At 44.7% G+C, this 12,938-nt stretch overlaps 1 long non-coding RNA gene across 4 annotated transcripts in view; it reads right to left on the bottom strand.

Annotated features, from left to right (window-relative positions):
- LOC111092486 overlaps window positions 1-12,938 on the bottom strand; it is a 491,589-nt gene that overhangs the window by 13,911 nt on the left and 464,740 nt on the right. Inside the window, exons 13-15 of one of the 4 annotated variants that reach the window (XR_005355616.1) lie at window positions 12,236-12,280; window positions 11,445-12,037; window positions 7,831-8,670 (exon numbers count right to left, since the gene is read on the bottom strand). The exons of 2 other annotated variants lie outside the window; for them this stretch is intronic. This is a non-coding gene — a long non-coding RNA (uncharacterized LOC111092486). Of the gene's footprint in view, window positions 1-7,830; window positions 8,671-11,444; window positions 12,038-12,235; window positions 12,281-12,938 lie in introns of those variants that run through there. One more of the 4 variants, XR_005355618.1, reaches the window with a different exon arrangement.

Here is a 12,938-nt window from a genome sequence, read left to right as displayed (position 1 = left end):
GAACCATAAGATGTTAATGCTGCCCCGAAGAGCACTCAAAAGGTTACCTAGGTCAAATAAACAAAGACACACTGGGGTAATACTCAGGGGTCAGATAAAATACTGGTTAACGTCCAACGGGTCCGTAAACCTGGTCCACACCAGTAGCCTATTCGCTGCAGGTAACAATAACTGGTAGCTCTACCAGAGAAGAACCTCCACATCGGCCTCTGCCACTGGAGAACCACACATCACAAAAAAACTGTAAAAAGTGCAGCTCAGCCTGCTACTGAAAGTACATTCAGTAATACCCTTTCCAAATATTGAGCATTTTTAAAGGTACAATGTAGATTCATAGTACAAAAACCAAAACACTATTAGATTCCTCCTCTCTAGTCGTCTCTTCCCTCTCTCTCATTCCTTGTCGCAGAGCACCAGAAAAAGCTGCCTTGTTTCAGACTCTTTTTTCCCCTCCCATTTACTCTTCAATCCAGTTCCAATTTCTTTTTCATCTGTTGCTCTGCTTACTAGCGACTACTTGTTTCTAGATACAAATAATATTTTTTACTCCTTATCCAACCTTTCAGCAGCTTTTGAACTTTTGACAACACACTCCTTGATACATTTTCTCCTTTTGGCTTCTGAGACCAGTACTCAAGTGACTTTCCCTCCCTTCTGCTTCTTGGGATGCTTCTTCTCTGCCTCCTTTGCAGGCTCATTCTCTACTTAAATGCTGCTGAATGTTGGAATTTCTCTAGGCTGAGTATTAGGCACGCCTCTGTTCTTCAAGACTTTCTTCTCAGACATCATTTGGGTTAATAACCTCAAGTTGTCCCCATTTGCAAGTGAAGCACAAATTTGTAGATCTAGGCTAGATACTTCAGCTCATATATCCATCTGCCTACTTGACATCTCTCTTGAATTCCCAGAGACATCTCAAGTTCATTAGGTACAAACCTGGTCCACGAAAGCTCATCTTCTTCCAGAGTACCTGATCTCAATGAGTGACACCACCAACTAGTCAGTTATGCAAGCAACAACCCAGGAAGCAACATAGGCTTATCACCTTCAACAAGTCCTGTCCTCTTCAGACCCAGGTTAGAGGTCTACCTCCAGGCAGAGCAGCTCTCCCAGGTTCAGTGAAACGGCCTTTGGAACTTACAACAATCCACCAAAGAAGTGTTCAATTCCTAAATGTGCCAATTATGCCCGAGAAGTGCCGGATAATTTACATTTTACTTATAGAGCCTGGAATACACGTCCCAATTCCAAAAAGATGTATATGGGAGTCAGAGTTCCAAGGAAGAAGTATGTCTGTCCAAAGAGGGACTAGAGAGGCATCTAGGGGGTAGACATATTCTTGGCTGGGCTAAGTTAGTGCTGCTTCTTTTGGTACAGAAAGAAGAGATGAGGATCATGTTCTCAAAAGAGCTGAAACAGACTTGCAGAGTTCCTTTATTTTTCCTTATTTTTAAATGACGTTTCCTTTTTTAAAAAATCATGATTATAAAACTAAATATTCACTGTAAACACCCTTTAGAAAGTATTGAAAAATACAACAATGCAAACCAGCCTTAAACTCATCACCCAAATGAAACCACTGTTAACATTTTGTTAGATATTATTTTAAATACTGCTCTATACTTATATACAACTACGTGTAACTAATGTGAGCTTATTTATTAAAAGTAGGTCCAGGGCAGTCCCAGTGGCTCAGCGGTTTAGTGCCGCCTTTGGCCCAGGTGTGATCCTGGCGACCCAGGATCAAGTCCCACATCGGGCTTCCTGCGAGGAGCCTGCTTCTCCCTCTGCCTGTGTCTCTGCCTCTCTCTCTCTCTCTCTCTCTGTCTTTCGTGAATAAATAAAAAATCTTTAAAAAAAAAGTAGGTCCAAACTATACATAATACTGGAGAAGGAATTTCAGTGTCAAATGGAGAATATCCTAATTTTTAGAACTAATCCATTTTCTTAGAGATTCACCTTTCCAAGGTCTAGATTTCAATGCCAATTTATGCATTCTAGACTATCACCTTTCAATGTTCTGTTTTCTGCTTGCCACTCATCTGCTTTCCAGTGTCACTGGTTTCCAGTCAAGAACCACACTAAGTACCTACAACATGGGTTATGACGACAAGGTTCTGCCCAGGAAGAGTTTCCAAAGAAATAACTATTCACAAGGGAACTGAGGGTGGACTTGAGATACAACAGCCACATGCTAACAATAGAACATACTTTCTTATTTTATGTATTCTTTCCCCTCAGTCCTTTACTTTCTGGTAGAGCTAGAAGATTATAGTGAAAGGAAGGGCGGAGGGGAGAGGCAGTGTGTGTATGGGGGGTGCAGAGTATTAGGACTGACATGCATCAAGCGTAACATTTTCTACCTTACTATGAAATTCCATTACGTGAATAGGTGGCATTACACAACATCGGATGATCCAAATTATGTAGCAGAAACTTCATTTCCAAGTGAGAAAAGCATGAGTCTAGGGAGTAATACCACATCTAGTGCCTTCTCATCACATATCCTCTTATATGGTCTCACTGGTGCCTAATAGAAATGATGGCTCCTCTAAACGTAGTTTAAAAATAATTTTATTTTTTAGTTTATTTTTAAAAGATTCTATTTATTTATTCATGAGAGAGAGAGAGAGAGAGAGAGGCAGAGACACAGAGGGAGAAGCAGGCCTGATGCGGAACTCGTTTCCAGGACCCTGGGATCACGACCTGAGCCAAAGGCAGACGCTCAAGCACTGAGTCACCCAGGTGCTCTAAGAATAATTTCAAAATAGTTAAAGAATATATCTACCCCCCAGAATTATTGGATAAACAGCCTGATTGATTTATTTCTGCCTAAGTGGGAAAATGTGTGAGAAAGCAGCCCTTACACTTAAGGATTACTGGTATTGTTACCTATTATTATAATAAGGATTATATGGATTGCCAGTACTTGAGTGTTTAGACTTTCAACTCCTTGTTGGTATTCATGGAACCATGTGCTCCTATGCAAAACGGTGGTGCACTGCAGGAGTGACAGCGTCAAATTTAACTATTTGTAAAACTTCCACAAGGAACTGTGTGTTAGACTGATTTCCTGAAGGTGCAGTATGTCTCCCTAGCCAGAAGGCCAAGGAGAAGAAAGTGAACACACTCGTCACCGGGTCCAGGATAAGCACACTCTGCCCCTGACAAATGCAGCAGAGACTGGTTAGGTACTCATCAAACCTCCCTCCCCTTTCTCCAGGGACACAGCCAGGCTATACTTCCTAGTCTTCCTCGCAGTGAGGTGTGACCTGTGACTGTGTTCTCGCCGTAGACGGTGTTCGAGGCTGACCTCATCACCCTGCCATGCTCTGGCGCTCGCCCTTCCCACTTTGGCTGGATGGAGGCATATGACTCTGAATATGTGTGGCTTAGAAGGGCCACATGAGGAGGGAATTGGTCCTTGAGTCGCTTCTAGAAAGACAATGTCATGAACACCTGCCTTCATCAACCAGAAAAGAACTTCAATCCTCTGAAGCCACTACGATGTGGGGGGCTCAGCAGGTTGGGGTACCTCGGTGTACACAATGATCGAAGTACCTAGCAGGTTCAGCAGCACCTGCCATAAGTAACACAAAGTCATACCTGATGAGGCCAACCTTCTTGTCGGTCTCTAATTTTGCCTCATCTACCACTTCCTCTTATCTCTTCATTAGACAGGTATTTGTTGTTTCCTCTAGCCAGTATGTATTTAAATTCCCTTTACCCTTATAAATTCTTTTGCCTCTGCCCAAGGTGCCTTTCCTCAGCGTATACATTCTGAAAGAAAAAAAATGCTTTCCCCTCCCCCCAAACAACTGAAACATCATTTTGTGTACAGAGAAAAATGGAGTCTCTCATGTCAAGCCCGAGCCTGTGTCAAGCAGTGATGCAAGCATATAAGATACTGGAGCCAGGAGATATCACAGGGACCAAGGTCAGCCAACACCCCAGAACTCACCACAAGCAGAACCAGAGGAGGTCCACTGGGACCCAAAACCGAGTGTAGCCCTTTAAAAAGGGAAGGATTTTGGTAGAAAACTGTCTGACCTCCCCTAGGTAGGACCACTTTAAAAAGGCAACTGCTTCTGAAAGCTCTGCCTGACTGATCTGAGAACCGAGATCCTTCCCTGCTGGAACAAGAAGCAGTAAGTGCCCAGAGTGACCCGGACCAGCCTGAGGCCTTATCTCAACTACTCGTCCAAGGACCAACTTCCAAGTTCATTAACTTCCTGCCCCCTGGTGTTATCCTCATTTCTTGTGTGGCTTGTCTTCTGTCCTGCTCTGTGTGCTGTGTAAAGAAGCCAAGTTGCATCACATGGTGAAATGTCACTGAGTTTGGAATCCTGAATCTCCTTTATAATTGTGATTTAACTTTCCTTTATGATTGAATAAAGCTGACGTTGTGGAAAGACACAACTCATGTGCCCACCGTCTTAGTATGCTCATGACAGTCTGTAAAGTCACTCAAAAATCTCCACATTCTCTCTTTGCCTCTCCCTTCGTCCATCCATTTATCCATCCAACCCTTCACTCAGCAAGTATTCACTGAGCATGACAACGTGTCAAGCTCCAAGCAGTGGAAGCTTTAAGATGAAGGATGTGGTCTCCCTCCATAGGGAGCTCAGGGTTCAGTCTGAGAGGAGACCTCTAAGCAGATACTTAAGAGTAGAAGAGGTAAAAGCTTACTTATGGAGCAACACTGGGTACTATAAGAGCAAGAAGATGCCTTGATGGAGGCTTCTCCCTTCCAAAAACATGCTCTCCTGGCTCTGTGCATGACTGTACCCTCCTCTATCACCATCTCGGGTCCTTTCTGAATGTCAGGCTTATTTTCATCATCACTAATTAATGATCACGTCTACTTCACTCACTGGCTTGTGTGTTTTGTTTACAGCCAGTCTCACTCATTAGGAGCTGAGAACCCTGAGGACAGGAAGCAGCCTTTCTTTTTCACTACTGTCCCTCCACAGTTTGCACAGTGACAGATAAGCTATAGATGTTCAGAAAATGCTTGTTGCATGAATGGATACCTCAAGCCAACTTGCCTGGGAATAGGCTGTTTGGAAGAGTTTCCTGAAGGAGCAGACACCTGATCCAAATTATAAAGGGTAGGTAGCAATTTGCCTGGAAAACAGAAAAAGGGAAATTCCAGGCCTAGGGTACTGTTTAAGTGAGAGCACAAACCATGGCCAATGTTTGCGGACGCAAGTGTGATGCTAATGTGGCTAGAGCTAAGTGGGAGGAATGGTGGGTAAGGCTGGAAAAAAAAACAAAATACCAGGCACATCACTGCTTCTTCTTTATTCATCCAACAAGCACTTTCTGTAAATTCCAAAAGCATGTGACCCATACAATGCCTATTGCTGTGCTATTTCTAAACCTCTCTGAAACCTTGAAGGGGCAGAGACCGATTCTTAGGTCCCCAGCTCCCAATTTTCTCATCAATATGAACTATAGGCAATTGAGAAAGAAGGGGATTAATTCACAGTATTTTGGGCTATTCTTAGAACAGAGATAGATGATATGTAGCATAAAAATAGAATCACAATATATGCTGACACAGCTGGAGCACTGGGGGAAGAAAAGGACCCGGGCATCCCTTCCCGCTCATGAGGCCAGTAACCAGCGTATTTGGTATCTCCTCTTCCCTCAAAACAAAAGTAACGGAACTAAAGTCGATCAGAGTATCAAATCTAGAACAGACTTAACTGAGCTCCAGCCGAGATCCTGGTGTGCGTAGTGAGGAGGTAAGAAGACATTACCATTAGCAAACACCCTTGAGTGCAGTCATGGCAAGGAAGAAGCCCGAAAGGGCCTGATACTGGCTATCAAGGAAAGCTGAAACCAATGCACGTAATTTACAGCTGAGTCTTTAGGAGGAAGACCAAAGGAAGCTTCATCTGTAACATACGCCTGGAAACGCAAATACCTCATGACTTTAAATGATGTTTCTTTTCCCCTCCTTTGACTATAAGAAAATGCCATCCTCTGCACCCGGTATAAAACACCAAGATGGGAAAAAAAAGTACTCAAAGCTCACCAGCCAGCAATAAGCAGTTAATTTACATGTGTATCCTTCAGATAGTTTTAGGCACACACACACAAGTAGTTTATAATGGGATTCATATAGGTGGTTTGTGGTCTGCCTTTCTACCTTAATGTTTCAGACACTTTTTATAATAATTTTTAACAGTTATTTTTAAAGTTTGCATAGGACAAAGCCCAGTGTATGAATATTCTAGGATTATCTAGAACAGTCGCTGGCACAGAGTAAGAGTCAATAACAATGTGTTGATTGACATAAAAACACATTGTTTTGGCTCTTATTCTATGCCAGGGACTGTTCTAGATAATCAAATATACCATGAGATAAGAGGGAATCCTTGTCATGAAATTCTTCACCTTTCCCTGGAAGAGGAGGAACCAAAAATAAACACATGGATAATTAAGATACATTCAGGTACTGGTGAGTACTACAGAGAAGATAACAGATAATAATGTGCTCAAGAGAGACTGAAGTTAATGCAGTTTCCAAGGATAAGGTAAACTAGTCGAAAATAACCTTTTTTTATATGCCTCAACACACATGCACGATTTAGGAAGAGTCCAGATTTTTTTTTTCCTTGAGGCATGCGTAGCAAAACTAGCAACACAGTCAGGAAAACCCCTAGACACCAAATATAAAAAGCCAGCAATTATTTAGAACAACACGAGTGCTGAATCTCCCTGAGGCCATCCACCACCACGGTGTTGTAACTGCTTCACGAGGTGGAGGTGGAGGAGACAAGGACCGAGGAGCCTTTGCAAGGAAGGGCATGGGAAGCGAGAAGACACAGAACTCAGGGCCTCTGAAGCACCCCCTACCCGGTGAAAGGATGGGGAGGAAACATTCCGCCTACCTTCCAAAGGAGGATTTCTGTCTTGGCTTCAAATCCAGGAGGAAGAGAAAAAAAAAAAAAAAATCTGTCCTGAGAATTCCTCGCCACGGCCCTGCCCTTGGGTGGAGCTGAGGTTTAAATGTGTACCACCTGCGCGAGCCGGGAAACCCAAAACCGAGAAACTAAGCCAGGATGGTCGAGGCCCCGGGCACCTGACCAACACCAGAGAAAATCCTCTGCTGGGTCTGAATGGAGGCCCTCCCGAATGCCAGCAGATTTAGGTTGCTCAGAGGACAAAAATACGCTGAAAGACACGTGAGACACAAGCCACCATGAGAGTAAGGTATGTGAAATCCGAGGGACACGTACAGCTGGGAAGGCTCTTAAAAGAAATGGAAAAACACTAGCAAGGATCTGCAAGTCCAACTGCATCTGGGGGCGCTGGGGGAGGAAGCGAGAAATGAAGTCAACCAGGGAAATAAACAGAAAACAAAGATCATACCAGAAAGTGGGTTTTTAAAGAACTAATTAAATAGATAAACCTCACAAGAATCATCGACAAAAAAGAGCGGGTGCAAAGAAAAAGAAGTGAAAGGGGCTCTAAGGCTGACAAGTGGAAATGAAACATGGATTAGCCTTACACCAGTGAATGTGTGCCTGCCAATACATTTGAAAAGTCAGGAAAATGAAGAATTAGCTTGGGGCTCCTGGGTGGCTCAGTCAGACCTCTGCTCTCAGCTCAGGTCCTGACCCTGGGATCCCAGGATTAAGTACCACATCGGGCTCCCTGCTGAGCGAGGTGGGGAGGGGGGGGCTGCCTCTCCCGCTGCCCCTCCCCCCACACGGGCTCTTGTGTGCATGTTCTCTTAAATCTTTTTTAAAAAAGGAAAATGAATAATTATCTTTTAAAGAAAGACTGTATTTATTTATTCATGAGAGACACCAAGAGAGGCAGAGACACAGGCAGTGGGAGAAGCAGGCTCCATGCAGGGAGCCCGACACAGGACTCGATCCTAGGACCCCAGGGTCACGACCTGAGCTGAAGGCAGAGGCTCAACCGCTGAATCACCAGGTGCCCTGAATAATTATCTTAAAAGCCCAAACTGAAAACTGTTTGTAGAACAGGGACCTGAATAGATCTACGATCATTCCAAATATCGGATCAGTACTTACAAATCTCTTCTCAAACAAACAATGCCCATGTGCATAGGGGTTCCCTCCTCTAGACCAAACCTCTGTGAGGTGCCCAGTCTTAATGGAAACCCGAGTGGTGAGGAGGGAGCTGTGCAGAGAAATGGAGAACATTCAGATGTGAGGAATGTCAAGTGCAAAGTGTCTAAGACACTGAGAGGGAGAGAAAAAAAATGAAAAGGCAGAAATAAACTAAAGGAGTCATTTCAGATCCCTAAACAGCCGTGACTTACTGAATTGTACTCTGGAAGTGACAGCACACATTAGACACAATATTCCCATTTTATAGAAAAGAGTGAGGTTCACTGAGGTTCCATCACGTGGCCCACAGACACAGAGCTGGTGAATGAGTGGCGGATCCAGTGCTTGAAACCAGTCCTCCAATCTCAATTTTGAGCCATGCTTGCTGTATCTATGGAGGAAGGACTCTAAACCAATGCCACCACTCTCCTCGTGTGGTCCCTGGGCAGCAGCATCCACGAACTTGTTAGAAATGCAGATTATCAAGTTCTTGTCTCCTCCCAGATGCACTGAATCAGGAGCTGTGGGGTGTTTTCAGGAGCCCTCCAGGCGATTCCGAAGCTCCGCCCTTGAGTAACTAGAAAGGTACAAGGTTCTAATAAAACGCCAAGGATTTCAGAGTCAGACAAGCTGGGTTTGAGTCCTTGGGGTGCCACGTCCTAGTATGTGAACTGTATACGTCACCTAAAATTTCTTAGCATCAGCTCTCTTCCCTATAAAGTGGAGATGATTATAAGCACCCACCTTTGGGTTTTTGTGAGGATTAAATGAGGTCACCTCAATATTGGTGCCTGACACAGAGAAAATGCTCACTCTCTATCACTTCTCCATTCTGTACCTTCACTGTCCCCAGAGAGGAGGAGTGGGAAGGATGCCAGGGAAGAGGCAGGGCACGAGGTCCAGGGAAAAGCTGACAGGAGCTGGGCTGGACCAGCGGCATTGGTCAATGACATCAAGGGAGGGTTCCTACGTTGTTTCTCTGGAAGCCTGGCTGGCTCCAGGTGCCTGGCCAGATGTGGGGAAGAACAAAGCAAGGAGTTACAGATGATTCTGGGCCTCAAGTTTGGCTGATGGGGCAAGTGTGATTCCAGGGGGGAAATGAATTCAGGAGAAAACAGGTTTGGGGTTTTTGTAATGTACTAACATAAGGGCATTCTAGAATAAGAGAGTGTGTGTGTGCATGAGAAAGAATGAGAGAAAGAGATTAGAACTGCAATGTCAGTGTGACAACCAGCGCTCTTTGTTCTTTGTAATTAAAATCGCTGCTTCCTCCCTGTGAGACCAGTGTGACAGAGCCGAGTGGTACTTGCCAGCCAGCAGGCCCTGCTGGAAATGCCACATTCCGTTGATACCCCACAATCATGGTCCGTGCTAATGACACAAAGAAATGTCATTCAGGAGACAGAGTATGTGGGAAAGGAATGAAGCCATCACTAATGAATAGGCTAATGGAACCCGATGAGCAGTGAAAATCAATGAGGCAAAAACCACTCGCCTCAAAAAAAGTGAGCGAGGTAAGGATGGAGCAGTGCCAAACCACAGTGTATCTCAAGTCCCTGCTACAGACTCTGCCACCCAGTGAGACACAGTTCACACTGATCGTACACCCTCCCTGGCATGGTCATGAGTCACGGGTCATGGGCACCAGTTCATTCGATTCTTTAATGTTAATAGGACATCCATGCAGGGCGATGTATGGAGCAAGATGCTGGGCATAAGGTTAGGAAAAAGGCCTGGCCCCTGCTCCTAGGGAGCCCTCCATTCCTATCCCAAAGATGAATTCCAGTTTGTTTAGCCTATTACGTGTAAGTTAGATTCTGCAAGTCTCCTCTTCCTCCTCCTCCCTTTAATTAAATCTACCACCCTCAAAAGCAGAAAAAAAAAAAAAGGATGAAATCAGAGAGCGAGACAAACTGTAAGAGAGGAAACACACTGAGGGTCACTGGAGGTGTGGGGGGGGACATGGGGTAACTGGGTGATGGGCGTTAAGGAGCGGGGGGAGGTGATGGAATGAGCATTGGGTGTTCTATGCAACTGATGAATCACTCAATTCTATCCCTGAAACTATTAATACACTATCTGTTAATTGACTTTAAATTAAAAAAAAAACAACTGCCACCCTGAGAACCATCACCAGATCATCATTATCAGTATTATTTGATCACTTAACATCACCCACAAACTACCTCTAACTCTCTTAAGCTGCTTATAAATGCCTATCATGCCAAATCATAATCACTGTGCCTAATTAAGGGACTTTTTTCTGTTATTCCTATCTGCTGTCCAGATAGCACAGACTGTGTCCAGGACAGTTTCCATCACTTTCCTGATACTGGCACACACGTGACATCTGGAGCTCAAGCTGTCTTGAGCATAAGTCTGGAGTTTCCGGTTGGCTGGACTTCATACTGGGCCTGGGAGTGCCTTACAAGGTGCTTAGGCCTGTAGGAATGAGGGCATTGGTGATGACCAGCATCTCCTACCCTGACTTCCCCTCAAGGGAAAAATAAGCCCTTTACAGATAGACCAAAAACTCTGCCACAGATGGATTCTCCTTCAGACATAGATCCTAAAGGATTCTGGGTTAACAGGATCAACCTAGCCTGGCTCAAGTCTTACATTGTGCCATGTGGGATAACATTACAGCAGGTGTGAAGCCTTATATTCCGTCCTGGGCTCTGCCTCCTTGGGTAAATCAGTGCATTCACCTGGGTCCTGGTTTGCTTAGCTGTAAATCTGGCCCCTTAGAAAGCCAGTCGTGGCACAGTAGTGTTTAGGCTTCTCCAGAATTTCATTACGTATTAACTGCTTTAAGAGGGCATGAATTCCTGCTTTGTATTTTCAGGAAGGTGTTTTCCCAGCCAAGGCCATATTCGGCATCACTGGTCCAATCTGCTTGTCTGCACGTGAAGGCTCCAAGGCAGGCTGCACGAGGCTATTGTTCCCTTGCTTAACAGAAGCAGTGTATCAACGTCCTTTGGCAGAGAGGTGGCCTCTGATACAGAAGCCAAGCTGCTCTCACAGTGGCTTTGTTGTGCTCTTCTGGCCACTGCAGGTGCCCTGATTTGTCCCACCTACTCAGACATCCGGCAGCCTGAACCACCTTATCTCTTAGCATCTGCGCCTCCTTGTTTGAAGCACCCCACTTCTCTTGTGGACCAGCGTCCACATACACCCGGACCTCCATGTGCCTGCCCGGATTTCTGACTTCGTTCTTTGACTAATCCATTGACTTAATGGTCCCTGGCCCCTGGTGGCTCCTCACACCTGACCCACATCCCGGAGACTGCACCCATTCTCAAACACCTGGTTATGTCAGGCCTGATACTTTGCCCTGTGTTTATGACTCACCTTCTTCCAACATCCAGATAACACCATGCAGATAGGATTATATGAAATGGTGCTCGACTGGGCTGGAAGAGGTTGTTTACCCAGTTGGATGCTGAAGAGAAGAGATGGCAATGATAATTACTAAAACTGTATTCATTTCTTGCCATTTGCTGTGTTCTAAAAAACCCTGCTGGGATACAGAAGAGGAAAGGGTTTGAATTTGCTCTGCCTTCTGATTAAGAACTTGCTTAAAGGAACTTGCTCCAGTGTAGACCTATGCATAAGGCCTAGCAGCTGCTGCCTTTATTCTATGTGGTGACTTGAGCTAAACGAAATGAATCAGAACTGCACCCTGTACGCAAGGGATATTATTTCTGTCATTTTGGGCTGTCAACAAAATGCCAAGAAAATTACAAAGTAATAGCTACCACTGTGAAGGAGAATGAGAAAGAAAATAAACTTTTCATGCCTAAGGAAAAGCTTTCCATTCCCTCTACTTTTACAGGGCAATCCAAGAGCCTTCTGTGGGTCTTGGCACCAGACATCCCATAAACAATCATTTGCACACACTAGGAATCCAAATGTGTTCTGTTCCTGGGGTCTGCATCCTTTACCTTGAAAGGAACAGAGAAAGAGTTTTAATCAGATTTATTTTATATACAACAATTGCCTCTTTTGTCAGCAAGAAAGAAATCCAGTTAAGTGGATATTCTTATAAAGAGCAGCATAAGCATTTTAAAAATTAAATCACACCTTATAAGGCTTGGCCTTTCTTCCCCTTTCCCACTTCCCCCCAAATCTACCACACAAACCTGGCAATGACCTGCCTTCTCATTGCCTGAAGTTCTGGCAGAAACCTACAGAGAAAGAGAAAAGCTCTTGTCCAGTGACATTCTAAATGTACATTCAATCCCTGCTGAAAATTTTTAAAAAGAAAAGGCCTTAGGTGGGAGTGCAATATTTAACACGTCTCCACGGCTTTTGCTACTTTCCTTCAGCATTGAAATTTGTAGGGTCCATGGATGGCTGGACGGCTCAGCAGTGGAGCGTCTGCCTCTGGCCCAGGGCGTGATCCCAGGGTCCGGGATCGAGTCCCACATCGGGCTCCCTGCGAGGAGCCTGCTTCTCCTTCTGCCTGTGTCTCTCTCTCTTTCAGTCTCCCATGAATAAGTAGATAAAATCTTAAAAAAAAAAAAAAAATCTGTAGGGTCCACACAGGCATTGAAGGGGGATCCAGGAATTCACAGAAAGTTTGTCTTTCTGTAGCCATGAAGGGTCTACAGACTGGAAAAAGACCAAACCAGGAGCAGAAGGGGAGGCAGTGAGAAAATATAGAAAACAATTGCAAATTTACTGATTTCATTTCAATTTAGGACCCAAGGCATCCGCAGATGAGGAAGCATACTCAGAGAGTGGTATGGCTCCCCCAGACTGCTGTCTACCTCTGGGGGGGGCCATCACCCAACTGGCCAGTACTTCAGGCCACTCGAGCACATTTGCTTCATTAGGTCCTCA

The sequence above is a fragment of the Canis lupus genome, chromosome 2 (genome assembly GCF_011100685.1).
Source record: "Canis lupus familiaris isolate Mischka breed German Shepherd chromosome 2, alternate assembly UU_Cfam_GSD_1.0, whole genome shotgun sequence".
Lineage (NCBI taxonomy): Eukaryota > Metazoa > Chordata > Mammalia > Carnivora > Canidae > Canis > Canis lupus.
This window is presented reverse-complemented; position numbering and strand designations above follow the sequence as displayed.